We start from the raw sequence: 24,383 nt of genomic DNA, 5'->3' as shown, positions 1-24,383 counted from the left end.
TTATTTATTTCTTTTATTTATAAACCACCCTACTCTGGAGACTCAAGTCAAAATACAATTTCAGCACATAACCAATTTGTATTTTAAAAACTGGAAGAGGTCATTATCATATCTGTATGTATCCATTACTTTTGTACTCGTTGCCTTGTTACTTTATGTAATCTACCTTGTGCCTTTAGGGAAATATGGAATATCAAATGCTAATAAATAAATACAATTAGGGGATTGGATTGGATTTTCCACCTCTTTGCTGATGACATTCATCTGTCTATTTCAACCGAGGAAGTAAACCAGGTCACCCAGGGATAAAATTAATTCTGGTCTGTTGTTAATTTGGAACTGGGTTATGGTAAATAAGCTATGGTTAAACCCAGATGCTGCCCACTCTTTCCCTCTGTTTATATCTTTAAATGGATGTCATTGCCCTCTATAGAGGAGGTCTGTGACCTCGATGTTTCCTTGGATTGTAAAGTGGATCACAATGTACAAGTTTCTAGTGAGGCAAACAATGTCTTTTACCATCTTAGAGCCTGATTCATCAAGGTATTTTCCCATAGCCAGAGAATGGGAGGAAAGCCTTAGTGAATCAGGTACTTAGATTGATTCGTCAGCTCAAACCATATTTTAGAAAGTGTGGCCAGGTCCCCTAACATGAGTCCCTGCCTCATGAGCTTACCTTATGCTGAGACTATATAGTTAGTCCCAGGGATATTAGCTACAAGCTGGACTGGGAACAACTGCACTCCAGATTGTAGCAGAGGATGTACTGGACACTGCTTCCTTTCCTCACTGTGAGCAGAGATGTAGAAAAAAAATGTTTCAATTAAAACTCATCAGAGGACTTGTGCTGCTGCAGAAGCCAGTAGCTACAAGATTAACCATTATGAGAGAGAAACCTCCTTCCTCATGACATATTCGAACTGAAACAGGCGATCAGGAAGCACAATGAATTGTGGGATCTTCTCCATCAAAGGAAAAAAAGGTGCTTTTTCTCCTGGGCTGGGTGGAAGAGGTGTGAGTGATCATGAGAGAGCTAAAAAGGAGGGTAGTTTCTACCTGTAGCTACCAGAAGACAGACAAGTCTGAGGTTAAAAGGATCCAAGCAGTTTGGATATATTGGCCACCCATCAAAAAATAGGTTGTGTACCCAGACAGAGAGGGCCTATAATGAAATTTCCACTTTGGGGCTGGTTGGTGCAATCCCCAGGCAGATGGATGAGATAAGTACACATACAGTTTATAGAAATTCCTTCAAGAAGAGAGGAGGGGAAATTTTCCCCTATTCCCCTTTTTCTAGATGGCTGCAGTGGCCCAGCCTATTTCAAACACAGATTTCTGCTTGAGTTTCAGCCAGCTAGATACTGTTTCTCTGCAGAGCTGGTCAGAGTAAACCCTTGTTGCCTGGGACTGATAGAGATATAGTGCTCAAGTGTGCAACTTGTGTGCACCAATGCCCGCGGCCTTTCCCCGTTCCCTCCCAGGCCGCTCTGATTTGGAACGGCCTGGGAGGGATCTTCCCAACCCCCTAACCTAACCTCCCTTCCCTTTCCCCTAACCCTCCTGCCCCATAGCCCTCATCTAGACTCCCCCCGACCTTTATCTTACCTGTTGCACCTGCCTCCACATGCGATCCCCCAGCACAGCGGCAAATAGCCACTGTGCCAGGAACTTCTGACCCCACCCCCTCCCCCTCCCTGCCCCTTTTTTGAAGCCCAGGGGCTTTAAGTGCATGGCTAGGCCTTTCTAAAATAGGCCCAGCACGTAGTTGTTTTAAAATCCGGCCCTAGGTTTTTAGCAGGGTATGACTCTGTGCTGCCAGCACTACCTGCTGTCCATTGTGAACTTCCTGGTTTAAAATTCTGTGCTGATGCTTTGTATGCAGTCAACATAGGCAGAGCTTAGCTTGCCATCATCAGTATCTGATGTCTGATGCTAGGCCTCTTTCATTGGTTTGCCAATTCATAGGCATCTGATTGATTGGCCTTCCAGATATCTCATTGGATATGACTGAGCCTGTGACAACCAGAAGGACGCGCGTAACCCTTTTAAAATCTGGCCCTTAGATTGTAAGCCCTCTGGGGATAGGGAGATACCTAGAGTACCTGAATGTAATCCACTTTGAAATGCTGAAAAAAGTGCAAAAAGTGGAATATAAATCTAAATGAATAAATAAATAAATACATGCAGACTTTATCTCTATGCAAGGATATATACAATTATCCTCAATAAGAGCAAGTAAAATGTTTACATTTCTTTATAAATCTTGAATATACCTTTTTGCAAAATAGCCCTCAGTGACTATAGGATGAGGCATTCAGTTTAGTTACATTATATGTGTATTATTGCAGTACTGTTTGTTTTATTTTTATTTTCCTTCTTTATTTCTTTTTTTTTTGTTTGCATTATATGAGTATCATTGTCCAATATTTTAATGTTTATGGCAATTCGCTTTGGCATGCCTCTATGAAGTGGAACAACAAGTATGACAAGCAAGTAAAGTAAAAAATAATGCATTGCAAATCATGCCAAATTTCCAAAAGCATTATTGGAAGCTTGGCAGAGAAAGTTGCATAAGTTTCACTTTTCTGTTCTGTTTTATCACAGACAAATTCCACACGTACCAATTCTGGAGACTTTTGGGCTCAGCCCATACATTTTTTAAATATTTTTTTTTTATTAGGGAATGAACTAGTGTTGTCATCAGTAAGAGATTCTCAACATATTTAATACTTTATTGAACCTTATGCCTAGTGATTTGTAGTTTGTTTCAATTTTTCATATGTAACCTTATAATCATGATTTAGGGGTCTGTTTACTAAACCTTGATCACTCAAAAAACATTATCTCATATTATTTGTAACATGCATTTATAAATTATGAAGTCTATAATCAGCCACCACATGGCTCTGCTAGTTAGCTGATTATACAGAACTAGCTAATTAATGCTGTATATTCAGCGACACAGCCACACCACTGAATATTCCCATCTATCTTAAAATTAGCCAGTTATGTATAAACAGCTAACTTTAAGACAGACCTTTGCACCAGTCAGAGTTGGCTGGATAAATCAGGCAGCTAACTCTGAATATTGAGTAAACTAGTGCAGTTAGTGGAGGAGAAGTCCATAAACTGCTATTAATCAAGTTTACTTAGGGAACAGCCACTCCTATTAATTGCATCAGTAGCATGGAATCTTCTTGGTGTTTGGGTAATTACCAGGTTCTTGTGGCCTGGTTTGGCCTCTGTTAGAAACAGGATGCTGGGCTTGATGGACCCTTGGTCTGACCCAGCATGGCAGTTTCTTATGTTCTTACAAGATCAGCAGGTACAGGGATGTTACCAATACCTTCCCCTAAGATTGCCCATTTGAATAATGTGAGAGAATGGGCTATTTCCATTCATAGGCCCCTGCTGTGGAACTCTTTACCAAAGGAACTAAGGATGGAATCGGACATTAAGTTAATTAAAAAGGGTATTAAAACATGGCTATTCAAACAAGCCTTCCAAGAGTGTTAACCTAATCCACTTGTTCCATATGTTCCTTGTTTTTTAAACGATCCTTTCTAAATATTCCTGTTAATTGTTCCTTGTAACGCTCCCAAGCGATTGTTCTGTTTCCACGTAAACCGGTATGATCTGTATCCTATACAGGAACGTCGGTATATAAGAATTTAAAAATAAATAAATAAATAAATTATATACACCCTTTAATAGAAATATGTAATGAATTATATTAACTATGCTCTTACTATTCTATCTCCTTAACTATTTAAATTTTAGGATTTATTATTTTCTAGTTTATTTAAATTTATTAGTTTATTATGAAACTATGTATTTTCTTCTCTTCTTTTAACTTTTGGAAATACAAATATTTCAAATTGAATATTTGTTAACTAATGTAAACCGATGTGATATGTTCTCATGATACTTCGGTATATAAGGATAAATAAACAAATAAACAAATAAATAAATAAATAAATAAATAAATAAATAAAACTTATGTTCTTAGTTAATTAATCTAACCGACTTAATTTAAGAACATAAAAAATTGCTATACATGGGTCAGACCAAGTGTCCATCAACCCCAGCATCCTGTTTCCAACAGTGGCTAATCCAGGCTACAAAAACCTGGCAAGTACCCAACAACTAAGTCTATCCCAGGCTACTGATGCTAGTAATAGCAGTGGCTATTTTCTAAGACAACTTGATTAATAGCATGTAATGGAGTTCTCCTCCAAGAACTTCTCCAAACCTTTTTTAAAACCAGCTACACTAACTGCACTAACCACATCCCCTGACAACAAATTCCAGAGTTTAATTGAGTGTTGAGTGAAAAAGAATTTTCTCCGATTAGTTTTAAATGTGCTACATGCTAACTTCATGGAATGCCCCCTAGTCCTTCTATTATCCAAAAGAGTAAATAACCAATTTACATTTACCTGTTCTAGACCTCTCATATTTTAAAGACCTCTATCATATCCCTCCTCAGCCATCTCTTCTCCAAGCTGAACAGCCCTAATCTCTTTAGTCTTTCCTCATAGGGTAGAAGTTACATCCCCTTTATCATTTGGTCGCCCTTCTCTGTACCTTCTCCATTGCAACTATATCTTTCTTGAGATGCAGCGACCAGAATTGTACACAGCATTCAAGGTGCGGTCTCACCATGGAGCGATACAGAGGCATTATGACATCCTCCGTTTAATTCACCATTCCCTTCCTAATAATTCCTAACATTCTGTTTGCTTTTTTGACTGCCACAGCACACTGAGTCAACGATTTCAAAGTATTATCCCCACTATGATGCTTAGATCTCTTTCCTGGACAGTAGCTCCTAATATGGAACCTAACATTGGGGTAGATTTTTTAAAGTTATGCGCGGGCGTAGATTTGTTCGCGCAACCCGGCGCGAACAAATCTACGCCCAATTTTATAACATGCGCGCGCTGCCAGTTGCAGGTTGCAGTAAATATGTTGATCATCAGTTAGCACTGCAGCAGAAGTTAATTTGTACTAGGAACACTGGTGAGCTAATGCACCAGTCAATGCTCTCAGGTACCCCTCTGCCTCCCAAAATTAAAGGGCTGATTAACAGAGGGCTTTCCTTCCCTGCTCCAAAGTTACAGTGCATATCTCCTGATCCCTCCCACCCAGAGTCACAGCACCACCTAACTACTGAATGACAGCTCCAGCAGCCTTTGTGGCAGCATTCTGGACCACCAGAAACCTGTGTATTAGCCTCTCTAAGAAATCAATGCTCAGACCAGGACAGTAATCCAGCTGATACATAATCAGAGTATGAAAAACAGTTTTGAAAGGTTTTGTGTGTCGTAGTACTTGTATTTATTTATTTTCACATATCACTTTTATGCTGCACCATCCACTAAAAATGGTTCAAGGTAGTTAATAATTGTACACTCAAAATCATAAAATTCAATAAAACATACATAATGAAAAGTTACATTAAAGCTTCTGTAAAATAGCATGCCTTAACTTTTTTCCTAAACTCCTTGATATCAGGGTGCAATGCACATTGCTTGACTCAAATGGGTTGTAATGTAAATGTGGAATCAAACACCACCCCATTGAAGTAATGTGGCTACTCTCCTAAGATAATACTACCAGGTCCGAGGTCAAAGATTCATTACAAACACTTAAAATCTGTTTTCTTAACATTTAAAACCACTAGGGATGAGCATTTATTTTGAATGAATGACACATCTGAACAGAACTTGCATGAAACTGCCACAATATTTTGGGCTAATTTTGTTTTGTTTAAAATATAGCCTCTCAAAATCCCATGGGTCCTCTCGCTGATTCCTGGGGATTTCCTGGACCTTTATGATCCCCTGCTGCTCCCCTCTAAAGAAAGCCATGGGGCCCAGGCAAATCTGGCTGGGCTGAGCTAAGCCAAGTCAAGCTGAGGCCTTCCTTGGCATCTCTGACCCCCTTCTAGTTTCCACCCCTCCAGAAAATTTGCCAGATCCAAGAACATCCCTGGTTCTCACTAATTCTTTCCATGCGGGATGATGGTGAAGAAAGAAACAGGAATGATGCCTATTTGCTCCTGCCCCTCACGTTCTTTCAGTAATAGCACTGATGGCCCTGCCTGCTCCTTTCTTCAACATCAATCCCCACAGAATGGATGTGGGGGTTGGGTAAGTCCGTGGCCACAGCAATTTTCCTAGGGGATGGGAGAGGAGTTAGAGGGTTTGGATGTTACGGTCCCGGGCCGTGCCCCAGTCCCTCCACTTACGTCGGGGACAGCCCGGGCCATTTCGAGGCCTTCCCGGGTGTGCACTGCCTCCAGCGCGTCTCTCCCTCCTCGGGAGAGACGCCGTCAATCCGCCGCGGCTGGCCCCGCCCCCTAGATGCGCGCGCGGGGAGGAGTCCCTCTTAAAGGGGCCAGCATGGGAAAACTCAAGCCCTGCCTCGGATGACGTCAGACACTATCAGGGTATTTAAACCCTGCTTCTGGACATCTTCAGTGCCTTGCAACGAGGTTCCCTCAATCCCCTGAGTTGCTAGTTGCTGCTTTTGGATCTTGATCTTGTCTTCTACTTCTAGCTTCCGACCCGGCTTCGTCCATTGACCTCGTCTTCGCTGCCACCCCTGGTTTTGGTTTGGACTTCTGACTTCTGGCTTCTGACCCGGTTCCGTCCTATGACTCTGTTTCCAGCTTCTGCCCTTGGCTTGGACTTCGGACCTTTGACTTCTGGCTTCTGACCCTGCTTCATTCCTGGACTCCAACTTCTGTTCCTCCGCCTCTTCAGGTATCTGGTTCTTGCTGGCCCAGGGGATTCTCCTGTCCCAGCGGCTCAGGCTCTCACGGGCTCCTCCCGGGGGAGTGCGGGCTTCCAAGGGTGAAGACTCTTCCAGCCCCCTGGGTCCTGCCATCCTCATCGACCATCTCTTTGGCCGCTGCCTGGCTCCTTGGTCGCATAGGGTCCCAACTAAGTCCAAGAGGTCCGGGTTCCTACGGCCTAGGGGGACCTCGGACTTCCAGTGGTGAAGTCTTCTCCGGAGTCTCTTCAGCACCGCCTCCTGGCTGTGACTCTCACTGTGGGTCCCCTCAGTGTAACATCTGCAGTCTCAGCCGGCCCAAGGGTCCACGACCATAACAGTTTACAAGGCCATGGACCCGGAGGATCTCGCAGGCTTGAAAGCCATCCCAGGCATCGCACAGAGGCTGCAACAGCAGCAAACGTGCCTCGACTCACTGGTGGCAACAGTACAGAGGTTAGCTGACCACATTGACGGAGCAGCCGCTTCCAGTTCCCCGGTACCTGGAGCTGTGACCAATACCAGGCCAGCTGCACCCATACAGATGCCAGCATCCTCGCGGTATTCAGGGGACCTGAAGTTATGTCGAGGGTTCTTGAACCAATGCTATATCCGCTTCAATCCACTGCCAGCTCAGTTTCCCCCGGACCGGACCAAGATGAGCTACATTATCTCCCTTTTGGATGGGAGACCCTTGACCTGGGCCTCTTCACTGTGGGAGCATCAGGACTCCTGCCTAGCCAGCCTGGTACAATTCATCACCTCCTTTCGGCGGATCTTCGATGAGTTCTCCCGTAGACCCACAGCTGCGTCCGAATTGCTCCAGCTGCGTCAGGGTAACCGGCCATTGGCGGAACATGCCGTGAAGCTTCAGATTCTTGCTGCCGAACTGAACTGGGGAAGTGATAGCCTGCACGGCATCTTTTTGGAAATCTCTTACCAAGACTTCAGGATGAGTTGGTGGCCAGGGATCTCCCGGATGACTTGAACAATCTCATCGATCTGGCGGGCCGCGTGGACCGTCGTATCCAACACCAGTCCTGGGAGAGGAAACCCGCTCATAGACCCGGGAGTTCTGGAACCATACCTTCCCGAGACGGGCACTCCCAGTCTGCCTCTCCGGGGGCTCAAGATGCAGAACCCATGCAGGTGGACCGGGGTCCTCTTTCTCGAGGAGTGGAGAAGACGTCGGTCCCAGGGTCTGTGCCTGTATTGCGAGGCAAGGTTCATTTCCTTGCCCGCTGTAGCAAGCGCCCAGGAAACGCCTGGACCTAGGGACAGTCGGGGAGTTAACCCTAGGTCACACCACTTCTTCCTCCCCATGTACCGTTCCGGTGACCTTACTCCTTCCCGAAGGAGAGTTTGATACGCTAGCCCTGACTAACTCTGGAGCCGGGGGAAACTTCATCCTCAAGGATTTAGTCCAGCAACTCCAGATTGGGGTTCAACATCAAAGACCCTCCCTCCGGGTGTCTTCTATTCAGGGGAAACTCCTTCCAGGGATCATCTCCACTCATACCAAGCTTCTTACACCACGCACTGGTATCCTGCATGTGGAGGAAATTTCGTTCCTCATTTTGGAAAGGTCTATGCATCGGCCATCTTGGGGCTACCTTGGCTATGGAAGCACTCTTCGGTAATCTCTTGGGATACCCTCCAGGTGACGTCCTGGGGGCCCTCGTGTTTCAACTCCTGTTTGGCCACTGTTCCTCGACCACCGGTACCTCTCCTGACAAAGTCGTTGTCACTGCCACCGCACTACCAAGACTACCTCGATGTCTTTTCTAAAGAGAAAGCTGAGATCCTCCCGGAGCACTGCCCTTTCGACTGCGCGATCAACTTGCTTCCGGGGACCACACCGCCATGAGGACGGGTGTACCCGTTGTCTCTTCCAGAGACAGGCAATGTCCACATATATCCGGGAGAACCCGACCGAGGGTTCATTCGACTATCCGAATCCCTGGCTGGAGCAGGATTCTTCTTCGTAGCTAAGAAGGATGGATCCCTCTGACCCTGCATAGATTACCGTGGCCTGAACAGCATTACCTGGCGTGACCGGTACCCTTTGCCCTTGATTCTGGAACTTCTGGACAGACTACAGGGGGCCAAGGTGTTCACAAAATTGGATTTCCGTGGGGCGAATAACCTAGTGAGGATTCATTTGGGTGACGAATGGAAAACCGCCTTTAACACAAGGGATGGCCACTATGAATACCTAGTCATGCCCTTCAGACTCTGCAATGCCCCGGCGGTTTTTCAGAACCTCATGAATGAGGTTCTAAAGGAGGTGCTACATACCTAGGTAATTGTTTACCTCGATGATGTGCTAATATACTCCAAGGACTTGGAGATGCACCGCCACGATGTCCGACGAGTACTACAGAAACTGCGAGACAATCGACTGTATGCAAAATGTGAGAAGTGTCTATTCGAGCAGGAATCACTACCCTTTCTTGGGTACATCGTATCCTCCACAGGCTTCCATATGGACCCAGAGAAGGTCACGGTAATCAAAGACACTCCAACGGTTCCTGGGGCTCGCACTATTCCCGGATGGTGGCTCCTCTCAAGGCCCTCACTAAAAGAGGAGCGGATGCTAGGAATTGGCCAGCAACAGCGCAACGAGCCTTTCAGGAATTAAAGACCGCCTTCCTCCATGATACGTGCCTTCACCACCTGGACCCCCAACGCCAGTTCATTGTTGAAGTTGACGCCTCCGACATGGCAATCAGGGCCATTCTAAATCAGCTGTCCAACAGGGGCAAAGCCTTACCCTGTTCCTACTTCTTCTGCAAATTCTTGCCTGCAGAAAGAAACTACGGCATAGGGGACAAACAGCTACTGGCCGTCAAGTTAGCCTTTGAGGAGTGGCAACAATGGTTGGAGGGGGCTCAACACCCAGTGGTCATTTACACGGACCACAAGTACCTAGAGTACCTGTGTTGCGCCCAACGCCTTAATCCTCAGCAGGCACACTGGTCCCTCTTCTTCAATAGATTCAACCTTTCCTTACACTACCGGCCGGCATCCAAGAATGTGAGAGCAGATGCTCTCTCCCACACGATAGAGACTGAAGATACCATCGACCCGCCTCAATATATTTTGGATCCTGCCAAAGTCCTCTTAGCCGCATCCGAGGTGGCCCCCGCGGGCAAGACAGTGATTCCATCTCAACTTTGAAAGAAGGTACTGGCATGGGCCCATGATTCACTGACTGCTGGGCATCCAGGAACAGCCCGGACGCTGGAACTCCTGACCGAATTCTACTGGTGGCTGCAGGTCAAACGAGATGTTACTTTCTATGTTTGGTCTTGTCCTACCTGTGCCCGGCAGAAACCCTTGTATGGTCGTCCCTGGGGACTCCTCCAGCCTCTGCCAATCCCTACCAAACCCTGGACTCACCTGTCCATGGATTTTATTGTGGACCTGCCCGCCTCAGATGGAAAGACTGTGATTTGGGTCATGGTCGACTGATTCTCAAAGATGGCTCACTTTGTGCCTCTTGCTAAGCTGCCTACAGCACCAGAATTAGCTACCCTCTTTACGCAACATATTTTCCATCTACATGGACTCCCTTTGCACATAGCCTCTGACCGTGGTCCACAGTTTACTGCAATATACTGGAAGGCCCTTTGCAGGAAGTTCGGTGTGCAACTCGACCTAACTATAGCCTTCCATCCCCAAGGCAACGGCCAAGCCGAACGCACTAATAGAACCTTAAAGGCTTTCCTCCGGGCCTTCGTGGGAGACCTCCAGGATGACTGGGTCACCTTGCTAGCTTGGGCGGAGTTCTCTTATAACCGCCATAAGCACTCTGCGACCAACCAGCCCCCGTTCCAGTTGGTCTACGGAAAGGCCTCCTCTGTCATTGCCGTTGACAGTACCGTCCCCTGTGGTTCAACTTACGGCATGACAACTACACACTCTCTGGAACTCCACTCAAGAGAAACTCCGGCGGACGGCCACCAAGGCTAAGGAATATGCGGACAGGCTACGACGCCCTGCCCCGGTCTTCCATCCGGGGGATAAGGTATGGCTGAGTACCAGGAATATCCAGTTACGGATTCCCTCCAGATGCCTGGCTCCCAGGTATATTGGCCCATTCACCGTGGCCGAACGGATGGGGGCAGTGTCCTACCTGCTACGCCTGCCCTCCACCCTAAGGATCCATAATGTTTTCCATGTCTCTCTGCTCAAGCCTGTAGTCCTCTCAGCATTTCATGCCAAGCCTCCTGAGCCTGCCATCGCCACTGCCGAACAAGATGTCACTTATACCGTGAAAGATGTTCTGGACGTTCGGTTCCACCATCGTCGGTGGGAATACCTCCTCTCGTGGGAAGGATATGGTCCGGAGAAGAATTCATGGGAACCTTCATCCCATATCCTGGACAAAGGTCTTCTCCACCAGTTCCATCTGGAGCACCCGGCTAAACCCAGACCCCCGAGAAGGGGGCATAGGAGAGGGGGTACTGTTACGGTCCCGGGCCGTGCCCTGGTCCCTCCACCTACCTCGGGGATGGCACAGGCCGTTTCGAGGCCTCCCCGGGCCTGCACTGCCTCCAGCGCATCTCTCCCTCCTCGGGAGAGACGCTGTCGATCGCTGTGGCTGGCCCCGCCCCATAGACACGTGTGCGCACGGGGAGGAGTCCCTCTTAAAGGGGCCAGCGTGGGAAAACTCAAGCCCTGCCTCGGATGACGTCAGACACTATCAGGGTATTTAAACCCTGCTTCTGGACATCTTCAGTGCCTTGCAACGAGGTTCACTCAATCCCCTGAGTTGTTAGTTGTTGCTTTTGGATCTTGATCTTGTCTTCTACTTCTAGCTTCCGACCTGGCTTCATCCATTGACTTCATCTTCGCTGCCGCCCCTGGTTTGGTTTGGACTTCTGACTTCTGACCCAGCTCTGTCCTACAACTCTATTTCCAGCTTCTGCCCCTGGCTTTGACTTCGGACCTCTGACTTCTGACTGACCCTGCTTTGTTCCTGGACTCCGACTTCTGTTCCTCTGCCTCTTCAGGTATCCGGTTCTTGCTGGCCCAGGGGATTCTCCTAAGTCCCAGCGGCTCAGGCTCTCATGGGCTCCTCCCAGGGGAGCCACGGGCTTCTGAGGGTGAAGACTCTTCCAGCCCCCTTGGTCCTGCCGTCCTCATCGACCATCTCTTCGGCCGCTGCCTGGATCCTTGGTCGCATAAGGTCCCACCTAAGTCCAAGAGGTCCGGGTTCCTACGGGCTCCTCCTGGGGGGACCTCGGACTTCCAGTGGTGAAGTCTTCTCCGGAGTCTCTTCAGCGCCGCCCCCCCGGCTGCGACTTACACTGTGGGTCCCCACAGTGTAACATCTGCAGTCTCAGCCGGCCCAAGGGTCCACGACCATAACATTGGAAAGGCCTAGCTGGGCTTGGCTCAGTCTAGTTGGTTAAACCCAGGACCCACAACTGTTTTGGGGATAGGAGAGGGAGAGTCTCTTTTTTATTTTGGTTTCTTTTTTTGTTCTTTTGTTTATTTTGATTTGGGAAATAAACCAAACTGAAATAAACATTAGACGAACCGACCATCAAAAAATACCAAAACGAAAAAATGAAACAAAACAAATTTGTTTGACCTGAACATCCCTACTTATTATCACAAACCACTTGAGACCACACTTAGACCTTGCTGTAATTTGTTTAAATCTGATATATTGTCCTGTTTCAAGTGATAGATGATTTCAATGTCATGTCATAAATATATCAATCACACAAAACACCCACAAACACAAATTGTGTATTCCAGTATCCCTGTTTGTAACCAACAAATACAAATGTATGGTTCAACTGGTATCTACTTCATACGCATATTATTGAGCCATCAAACTTCAAATTTTGTGGGACCCTTACTCTGAGAGTCAGTAATTAATAACGGACTCTTATTGTGGTATCGGGTCACTTTATTTTACTATGTCTGCTACAACCATCATGTTACATTCCAGCACTATGTAAATAGTTGTTCCTGTTTTACTCCTAAAACTACTCAGGCTTCTTTTCTTATCCCAGTTCCTGCTTCCTCTGTTTTATTGTAACTTTCTTGCTTCTCTCCACCTGTTAAATGTTAGGTTTTTCACTCCCCTTGTTACTTGTAAACCGGCATGATGTGATTCTATCATGAATGCCGGTATAAAAAAAGCTTTAAATAAATAAATAAAAATAAATATTTTCATCAACTTTTCAATTTTTTGTCTTTTTCATCGTATGTGAATAAAATCCCAACATATGCTGACGAACTTCAAGATGTAACGTACACTTAACAGCTCTTATTTTAAAGCTATAATAGCCAGTCAGAGTCCCAAATGATTTAAAGAATGATACTCAACAATATGACCAAGGACGGTTTCTACAAACTACAGGTTCTAAAGAAACTAAGACCTCTTCTACACCATTCTGACTTCTGTACAGTCCTCCAAGCTACCATCTTTACAAAGAGACTACTGCAATTCGCTACTCTTAGGCCTTCCAGCATCATCAATCAAACCCCTTCAAATGCTACAAAATGCGGCAGCAAGAGTCCTAACCAACTCGCGCAGAGCTGAGCACATTACCCCAATACTTAAAGATCTCCATTGGCTCCCTATCTCATCTAGAATTCTTCACAAGACCCTCACCATTATCCATAAAACCCTGCACAATAATAATGTCCAATGGCTCAACGATGCCCTTCAACTCCGCACATCCAGCAGACCAACCAGAACTGCTTACAAAGGATCCTTAGTCACTTCCAATCTACCACAACTCAGTTCAACAAAAAAACGTGCTATATCTTCAGCCGGTCCAACCATATGGAATTCCATGCCTCCAGATCTCCGACAGGAGCACTGTACGGCCACATTAAAAAAAAAACTAAAGACCTGGCTGTTTGAACAAGCCTATACCTGAAGTACCCACACCCTGCCATTCCCCATCTCCACTCTATCTCAACCTTAGTACTCCCCTTCAATTTCCTCCACCCTGATGCCCACTATCCACAACTCCGGTTTACAATTCCCTGTTTCTCGAGGACAATATTTGTATTATATTTATTATAACTTAATATATTCTATTATATTTTATATTATATTATCTGTTACTCTTGGCTGTTTCCCTAGGCCATCATTTGTTTGAAAAACCTTGTTCTATGGTTCTGTAATACTTTACTATCTTCCCCTACAGCCCAAGTTCGCGTATGTCCTGTTTATTGTAACTTTTATGCTTCTCATTTGGTTCATTTGATTTACCCCTGTTGCCTGTAAACCGATGTGATATTGCTATGAACGTCGGTATATAAAAGTGTTTAAATAAATAAATACTCATTGCAATTAGCGTCTCAATCACAGTCCCAACACAATCACGTTTCGGACCGAAAAAGGTCCTGCCTCAGGGGAATCACTCCTTCGAAATTATTTATCTGTGACGTCCAATGAAGTCCAGCAAAATTCCAACCATTACTGACCAATGGCTATTCTTAAGTCCATAAATGTTTTCGCGGTCTTGTCCATTTTCAGTTTTCCTAACTTTTCTTATACATTCTCTTCTGTAAATGGAGATTCATCTACCCCATTTCCACCAATGGTCTTGTCAACCAGCAAAGGTCCTTCTCCAGGGTTTTCCTTAGTGAACACCAAACAGAAGTATTTGTTTAATATTTCTGCCTTTTCTTCATTGCTCTCCATACATTGATCATTGCCACCTTTTAGTTTAGGTATACCATTTTGGACCTTTCTCTGATATATCTGAAAAATGTTTTGTCACCTTTCTTTACTAGGGATGTGAAACGGGTAACCAATCATTTCCGCTATCGGGATCATCTAGCCATGGGAAAAAATCATTTTCCCACATTTCCCTGGTTTTTTTTTTTAGTGAAAAATCGTTTTTCGGGTTAGTGCACACTAACTCATGTTAGTGCGCACTAACAAAAAACCCGAAAAATGATTTTTATGAAAAATCGGGGATAAAATTGATCGTTTCCTTCTTTTAACCAATTTTTAACGAATTTAGAAATATCGTACGATATTTCAATTCATTAGAAAAACGATTCACATCCCTATTCTTTACCTTTTTGGCAATCCTTTCTTCTGCCTGACTTTATCTCCCTCAGTTTCATCAGATATTCCTCCCTGTGTTCCTCTTTTTGGAATCCTTTATATTTCTTGAAAGCTGTTCTTTTTGCTTTTATTTTATCAGCCACCTCCTTTGAAAACCAGATCAGTTTCTTATTTCTATTACTTTTGTTTACTTTTCTAGCATATAGATTTGTTGCTTTTGTAATTGCTCTTTTAGGGCCTAATTTTCTAAAGTATCGCAAGTCTGCGATACTTTAGGTAATGAGGGGCGGGAGCCAAAATGGGGGGGCGGTCCCACGCTAGCTGGCAGCAATCACCGGGTGACGCCCCGACTCCTCCTCTTCCGGGGCCGACTCCGCCCCCATCTTGGTATTGCACACGATAAGGGACTTTTCGCATGCGGAACATCCCTTATCACGTGTGATCTGTCTGATACATGACCCCCTAAGTTTGTAATTGCTCTTTTAGTTCTACCTCTCCCATTTTCTCCCCATCTTCTAGTTCAACCTCCAGGTCCATTTCCCCATTTTGACAAAGTCCATATTTTTAAAATTCAAAACCCGGGTCTTAGTGTGACTTCTCTGTATCCTGTTCGCAATGTCAAACTGTACCATTTGATGATCACTAGTCCTGAGGTGGGCTCCCGTTAGTCAGCACCAAGTCAAGTATCACATCTTCCTTCATGGGTTCTATTACCATCTGTTTGAACAGAGACCCTTTCATGGCATCCACTGTCTCTCTACTTCTGGTAGATTGCACAGAAGGGATTCTCCAGTCTACATCCAGTAGATTAAAATCTCCAACAATCAACACTTCTCTCTTCTTTCCCACTTTCTGGATGTCCTTGACCAGATCTCTGTTCAGTTCTTCCAACTGAGTCAGAGGCTTGTAAATCACTTCAGTATAAATGGATGCACCATCCTCTTTTTTTAGGACAGCCCATAATGCTTGTTCTCTGTCTCATATTACATGCAGTTCAGTTGCTTGTATATTGTTTTTGACATAAAGATCTATTCCTCCCTCTTTTCTGTCCTCTCAGTCCTTCCTTAACAAGATATACCCCAGTATGGCCATGAGAATCTGTGAACCATGTCTCCGTGAGTGCAACAATGTCCAAGTCCACCTCCACCATTAGGGCCTGCAGGGCTGGGATTTTATTGCCCAAATTGCGAGCATTTGTAGTCATCATTTTCCAATATTTCTCTCTTGTTTTGTTGCGCATCCTAGTCAACTTTTCTGGTTTATTAAGGTGATTGATTTTGTCATTTTCCCCTTCCATTTCCTATATTGCTGCTTGGGGGTGACATGTCAATTTCATTGCCACCCCTATTCTTTAGTTTAAATGCCTGATAATATATTATCTGAATTTCTCACTTAGTAACTTCCTTCCTAAACAGACAAATGTAGGCCATCTTTTCCATAAAGCCTTTTACTGCTCCATACACAACCCAGTCTCCAATGTATCCAAAATGACTTTTTGTACACCAGGTTTTCAACCAGGAATTGAAATAATCTGTATAGCATGGCTTCTCATTTCCTTTTCTATGAATAGGTAGTATTTCCGAAAAGGCAATAGACTTTGCAGTGTGTCTTATCATCTTTCCTAGATTTTGGAAATCTTATTGTACTTCATGGATGCCATTTCTATTGAGGTCATTGATTCCCAGATGGATGATGATAACACTGGGACTGGGAGGGAACTGAGGAAGCCCTACTCGTGACGCTGGATATAACTTTTTTAATTCCCCCCCCCCCCCTTTTTTTTTTTTTATCTGTACCCCAGACAAGCAGGCACCCTTTTAGGTTTAGTTAATAATTTTCCCCTCCTAAAAACCAGGCACACAATCTTACAATTATACACCACTTCTATACTAGCCACTAGCCACCAATATGTAAATACAATCAGAAATGAAAATTCACTTAGGGGCGGATTTTAAATGCCCTGCGCGCATAAATCCGGGCGGATTTACGTGCGCAGGGCCCTCGTGCACCGGCGTGCCTATTTTGCATAGGCCGCCGGTGCGCGCAAAGCCCCGGGATGCGCGCAAGTCCCGGGGTTTTTTAAAAGGGGCAGGAGGGGGCGTGTCGGGGGCGTGGCCGAATGACACTGCGTTTCGGGGGCATGACGTGGCATTTTGGGGGCGGCGACGTGGTCGTGATTTCGGCCTGGGGCGTTCCGGGGGCGTGGCCGCGGCCTCCGGACCAGCCCCCGGGACCGGAACACGGAGCAGGGCAGCCGGCCGACGCACGCAGATTTATGTCTGCTTTTCGCAGACGTAAATCGTGGAATAAAGGTAAGGGGGGGGATTTAGATAGGGCCGGGGGGGTGGGTTAGGTAGGGGAAGGGAGGGGAAGGGAGGGCAAAGGAAAGTTCCCTCCAAGGCCGCTCCGAAATTGGAGCGGCCTCGGAAGGAACAGGCAGCGCGCGCTGGGCTCGGCACGTGCAAGTTGCACAAATGTGCACCCCCTTGCATGCGCCGACCCCGGATTTTATAAGATATGTGCGGCTACGCGCGTATCTTATAAAATCCAGCGTACTTTTGTTTGCGCCTGGTGCGCAAACAAAAGTACGCGATCGCGCAATTTTTTAAAATCTACCCTTTAGTGAGTTCTGGAAGGCTAGTGACCCAGAATTATTTGCAGTCCAGAGATCCTGCTCCTTCCCTGCTCAAGTGTCCCAAGACCTTGCTCCTCCTCTGCACAAAGCCTTATGGCCAGTAACACCCCACCCCCACTCCAATCAATTGCTAGAAGTACAGGTCTTCTCTTTTTTTTTTTTCTTAAATCTGTGCCCCAGACAAGCAGGCACCCTTTTAGGTTTAGTTAATTATTTGCCCCCTCCTAAAAACCAGACACAATTATACGCAACTTCTATAACAGGCTAAATACTAAGAGATCTAATTCTCAGTCCTGTTGTACAGCCACCGGAGCGTACCTCTTCCTGGTGCTTGGAATATTAGTCATGTCTTCCACATAGCAAACATTTGAACATCTATCTACATTTAGACCAAGTGGCCTGAATGAATAGTTTAAATAGGTAGCATTGTTGTTTCATCTCTGTAATGATTCCAGTTAAATACCAGTCCATTAAACAGACGTATTTCACCTTACTGTGTCTGCATAATTTGAAAATCTAGGTCAGATAGAGAATCGAATAACTATTTAGCATTCAGGGAATGATTAAAGGCCTGGGTTTTTTTTTATCCACATCTTCCTGTAGAGATGAAAGGTTCTGATGTTTTAGAATCAACTGGTTGTCCCTTTATTTGGTGCTGTATTTTTAAATCCGAAAAGAGACGGTTCACAGTTGAGTAAGAGAATGTGGTGGGCAGCCTCTGTCTTTAAAGATGATATTTACCCTATATGTTTGGGCATAAGTGTTTTAATTATGAAATGTTTGTTTTATTGATTGTTATGTACTAAAGCAGTGGTTCTCAACCCTGTCCTGGGGACCCCCCAAGTGTATGCAAATTTTCTCTCATGCATATTCATTGTGGATATCCTGAAAAAGCCGACTGGCTGGGGGGGGGGGGGGGGGGGGGTCCCCAGGACAGGGTTGAGAACCACTGTACTAAAGTGTTGTAATTCCATTTTATGGAAATTTTATGTTGTCCTGTACCTAGAGTGCATATAACATATAAAAATAAATAAAGATGAAAAATGATTTACTTGATAGAGAATCCAGAGACACTGTTCTTAGTAGGGGTGTGAATCGTGTGATCGATCGTCTTAACGATCGATTTTGGCTGGGGGGGGGAGGGAAATCTTATCGTCGTGTTTTTTGTTTTTTTTTTAATCGTTAAAAATCGTAAATCGGGGGAGGGCGGGAAAACCGGCACACCAAAAAAACCCTAAAACCCACCCCGAACCTTTAGAACAAATCCCCCACCCTCCCGAACCCCCCCAAAATGTTTTAAATTACCTGGGGTCCAGTGGGGGGGGGGGGTCCCGACGTGATCTCCCTCTCTCTGGCCACGACTGCATTGAGAGAAATGGCACCGGTGGCCCTTTGCCCTTATCATGTGACAGGGCAAAGGTAGCGCCGGCGCCATTTTGGTTCCTGGGTCCCGACGTCACGCGTGCAGGAGATCGCCCCCGGACCCCCACTGGACCCCCAGGGACTTTTGGCCAGCTTGGGGGGGGGCTCCTGACCTCCACAAGACTTGCCAAAAGTCCAGCGGGGGTCCGGGAGCGACCTCCTGCGTGCGCGCCGTATTGCCAATCTTCAAAATGGCGCCGGTGCTACCTTTGCCCTCACTATGTCATACGGGCGACCCACGCGTGACGTCGGGACCCAGGAACCAAAATGGCGCCGGCGCTACCTTTGCCCTGTCACATGATACGGGCAAAGGGCCACCGGCGCCATTTCTCTCAACGCAGTCGTGGCCAGAGAGAGAGAGATCGCGTCGGGACCCCCCCCCCCCACTGGACCCCAGGTAATTTAAAACATTTTGGGGGGGTTCGGGAGGGTGGGGGATTTGTTCTAAAGGTTCGGGGTGGGTTTTAGGGTTTTTTTGGTGTGCCGGTTTTCCGCGCCCTATTTAACGATACAATACAAATGCCCCTGATGATAAATCGGAGGCACTTGTATTGTATCGTGCACTCTAACGATTTTGGACGATTTTAAAATTATCTGACGATAATTTTAATCGTTCAAAAACGATTCACATCCCTAGTTCTTAGCATAAATCTTCCCATGTATCGCAGTTTCATAGTTAATCAAAAGAAGATAAGAATTGCCATACATACAAGGTCTGAATAGCCCAACATCATGTCTCGAACAATGGCGATCAAAAGCTGCATAGAGGAAACTGTCCGTTCCCTGTGATGCCCTCCAAATTTCCAGCAAAGATATAGGAGTCTTTTGAAAATGTGCTTGAATCTCTGAGTGTTGTGTTTAGTAATTTTTCAAGTGAACTATCTTCTGTAAACCTACCTAATTGCTTATTTAAACCAATTATATTACTTGACTTGTGATTCCTAATTCTGCAAGTTAACGGCATATTGTACAAAGAAGTATTTTAGCTTTTTTTCTTTTTTTATCCTGCGGCTAGATCTGGTCCCTGAGTGCAACAAACAAGTCTACTTTTCAGGATATCCACAATGAAAATTCATGAAGTATATTTGCATGCACTGTCTCCATTACATGCAAATATATCTCATACATATTCATTGTGGGTATCCATGAAAACTATTAAATGTTTGTGACCCTCCTGGATTGGAGTTGCCTATCCATGCACTAGATTATGCAATCAGGAGTTCCCAAATTAATTATGATAACTATATGGATCGTCAAAGGAGTTTTTTGTGTTCAAGAAGATGCTCTTTGTTCTGTTGTTAACAGTGATGCACACAGACAAATTTTTTGGATCAGTTCATTATTTCTTTTCATTTTAATATCATCCATGTCAGAAACCCCAGCCTAATAGGTGTGACACCTCAACCATAAACACCATAGCGAACACTAAGCTCGCAAAACATAAGACTATTAACTGTGCCTACAACACAGAGTACACATCTAATTTATTTATTTATTTATTTATTTTGAATTCTTATATACCGACATTCTTGCAGGATTTACAAATCATATCGGTTTACAATACAACAGAACAATTGTGTCTAAGGCGTTACATTAAAACATAGCGTCAAAAGAATATAATAACAGAACAATCGCAGCTAGGGCGTAACATTAGAACATAACGTATAGTAGAATATATAAATATGTGTACATAAGAACACTTGGAACAGAACGAATAGGGTCTTTAAGGAGCATTGGCACATTAGAACATTTAAATCATTAATAGTAACCTTAACTTTAGCACTAAGTAGGATAATACAGGTTAACTTAGAGTAAGAGATGGCACAGGGTGTGGAGAGGGACAGCACCGAATGTTTTCCATAGCAGGCCTAAAGTTGTGGAATTCTCTACCTGAGATATTACATTTGATATCTGAAAGAAAGAGTTTCAAACGTGCATATGATCTAACTGAAAATATCAATATGCAGAGAACTACAATGTCAAGGACATAGATAATATTAGAAGAATAAATAACAAGCAATGAGAGATGTAAAGTATCTTAAGAGAATTCACTGATTAACATACAAACAGTACTGATATAGATCTTATGTATCACAAACAACTGTATTGAACAGTCCAAGGTACCATGAGAGTGGCAAAGTATCAGAGAGGCAAGAACACTCCACAGCACCATGAGACTGGCAAAGTGGTATCAACAGTGGCTGGAAAATCCCAAGGTGTTGTGAAAGGGCCAAAGCAATCCAAACAGAGGCAATTGTTTGGGCATCTTCCCACGCTGTGCTGAACTTTTGTACAGCTCTCATTTCCTTGTTCGCTTCATGCTGGCAAGTTACACTCCCTGCTATAATATATTTTTTGAGTGATATCTAAAGCAGTTAAACTCAGATCTATCTTACCCACCCCTCCCCTTCAGGTTCCTGCTTTTGCTTCTATCTTCTGAGCTAGGAAATATGTTCCTATCTTACAAGATACATCTGTAAGACCAGAAGTTAACTGCTTGTCTCAATGAAATAAATTCAGTTTTTGAGCTTAGAAAGCAAAAATATAATATAATAGAAACAAAAAGTATACATCTTTTAAAAACAGTGAACTTACTATTCCTGTGCAATAACTTCGCAATTCCTGTGCAATAACTTTGGAGGAGGTCTTTAGTGGCTTTGACATACTTTGCTTCTGGCATCAGTTGGAGAAGGACCTGGAGGATCAGGTTTGGATATTGATTTCCTTTTTTGGTATTTTGTTGCAGATACTGATTCTTGTAGTGGGGGACCGGGCCCCCAGCAGGCCAGTCTCTCATGAAAGCAACAAGCAAACAGCAGGGTATCGGGAGCAGTCGCAGCATTGAGTGAGGGCCAAAGACTTATCCAACTGTTGTATGAACATTCCATAGCATTGATGAGGAAAGGATCAAAGGAACAGGAATGGAATTATAAACAAGGCAGTGACTACTGAGGTAATGACATTCTAAGGCACCAGAAGAGGGGCAAAGTGGCAGGAGTAATGGCATCAACACCCTAATGCATCAAGAGAGGTGCAAGGTAGCCAAGGTGTTGAGTGAGGTCTAAGGACTAAGCAACTGTTGGATTAACATTCAAAGGGACTGAGTGAGGACACAAGAATCAGAATCGGAGATAGTTCAAAACCCCCAAGGCACTGCTAAAGGGGGAAGGTATCAGAAACAGTGGCATGAAGACTGACATGAACAACCCAAGGCCCCATGAAAAGGGCAGGACATCAAGAGCAGTGCTGCAAGATTCTTTGGTTGGTCCTTTAAAAAAATCTCCAAAGACTCTGTTTCTCCATGACTAATAGAGTTCCTGAAATTCTTTTTACCTCTCAACAAATACATTCTTGTGTTAAGAAAAAAAATTAAAGACAGCTTTCATCTCAAGCCTATAAACATGGGAAGAAAAATGTCATGAAAGTATGGCTATGTTAAATAAATGTTCTATGAATTTAGTGGTGCTGATAGAAGAATTTATTTTAAAAAAACCACAGAAAACCTTAATTTCATTTGCTTTATAATTAATGGGGAAAGCCATGCAGCCTATTTTGGATTCCCAAATTGAACTTTTCTAATCATTTCTAATGAAACTAGTTTGTAGATATTATCAAAAGGGTGAAGACATGCCAACACATCAAGACTATGCCAATGTAGAACCAAAAGTGGCATGAAGTCATGAAGTGCCTAAGGACCACAATGGGGCAAAACAGTACCAGTAGTGGCAGGAGTTTTCCAAAACACCATCAGATGAGTAAAACAGCAGCAAGACTGGCAGGATCACACCAGGTTCCAGAAGTATATTGGGAGTACTCCATGAAGTTAGCATGTGGCACATTTAAAACTAATTGGAGAAAGTTATTTTTCACTCAACGCACAATTAAACTCTGGAATTTGTTGCCAGAGGATGTGGTTAGTGCAGTTAGTATAGCTGTTTTTAAAAAAGGTTTGGATAAGTTCTTGGAGGAGAAGTCCATTACCTGCTATTAATTGACTTAGAAAATAGCCACTGCTATTACTAGCAACAGTAACATGGAATAGACTTAGTTTTTGGGTACTTGCCAGGTTCTTATGGCCTGGATTGGCCACTGTTGGAAACAGGATGCTGGGCTTGATGGACCCTTGGTCTGACCCAGTATGGCATGTTCTTATGTTCTTATGTAGGAAGGGTGGGTAATAAATGCAGTGGTAGCCTGCACGGAGCGGCAGTTACTACCTTGGGAAGCTTGCTGGGTAAACTAGATGGATCATTTTGGTCTTTTTCTGCCGCCATTACTATGTTACTATGTTAATTAAATAAATATGTGGAGCAAAGGGCATCAACAACACTGGCATAAGAACATAAGAACATGCCATACTGGGTCAGACCAAGGGTCCATCAAGCCCAGCATCCTGTTTCCAACAGTGGCCAATCCAGGCCATAAGAACCTGGCAAGTACCCAAAAACTAAGTCTATTCCATGTTACTGTTGCTAGTAATAGCAGTGGCTATTTTCTAAGTCAATTAATAGCAGGTAACGGACTTCTCCTCCAAGAACTTATCCAAACCTTTTTTAAAAACAGCTATACTAACTGCACTAACCACATCCTCTGGCAACAAATTCCAGAGTTTAATTGTGCGTTGAGTGAAAAATAACTTTCTCCAATTAGTTTTAAATGTGCCACATGCTAACTTCATGGAGTGCCCCCTAGTCTTTCTATTATCCGAAAGAGTAAAAAAAATGATTCACATCTACCCGTTCTAGACCTCTCATGATTTTAAACACCTCTATCATATCCGCCCTCAGCCGTCTCTTCTCAAAGCTGAAAAGTCCTAACCTCTTTAGTCTTTCCTCATAGGAGAGCTGTTCCATTCCCTTTATCATTTTGGTAGCCCTTCTCTGTACCTTCTCCATCGCAATTATATCTTTTTTGAGATGCGGTGACCAGAACTGTACACAATATTCAAGGTGCGGTCTCATCATGGAGTGATACAGAGACATTATGACATTTTCCGTTTTATTCACCATTCCCTTTCTAATAATTCCCAACATTCTGTCTGCTTTTTTAACTGCTGCAGCACACTGAACCGACGATTTAAATGTGTTATCCACTATGACGCCTAGATCTCTTTCTTGGGTAATAGCACCTAATATGGAACCTAACATTGTGTAACTATAGCATGGGTTGTTTTTCCCTATATGCATCACCTTGCACTTGTCCACATTAAATTTCATCTGCCATTTAGATGCCCAATTTTCCAGCCTCACAAGGTCTTCCTGCAAATTATCACAATCTGCTTGTGATTTAACTACTCTGAACAATTTTGTATCATCTGCAAATTTGATTATTTCACTCGTCGTATTTCTTTCCAGATCATTTATAAATATATTGAAAAGTAAGGGTCCCAGTACAGATCCCTGAGGCACTCCACTGCCCACTCCCTTCCACTGAGAAAATTGTCCATTTAATCCTACTCTCTGTTTCCTGTCTTTTAGCCAGTTTGTAATCCAC

This window comes from Rhinatrema bivittatum, chromosome 1 (assembly GCF_901001135.1).
Source record: "Rhinatrema bivittatum chromosome 1, aRhiBiv1.1, whole genome shotgun sequence".
NCBI classification, from domain to species: domain Eukaryota; kingdom Metazoa; phylum Chordata; class Amphibia; order Gymnophiona; family Rhinatrematidae; genus Rhinatrema; species Rhinatrema bivittatum.
This window is presented reverse-complemented; position numbering follows the sequence as displayed.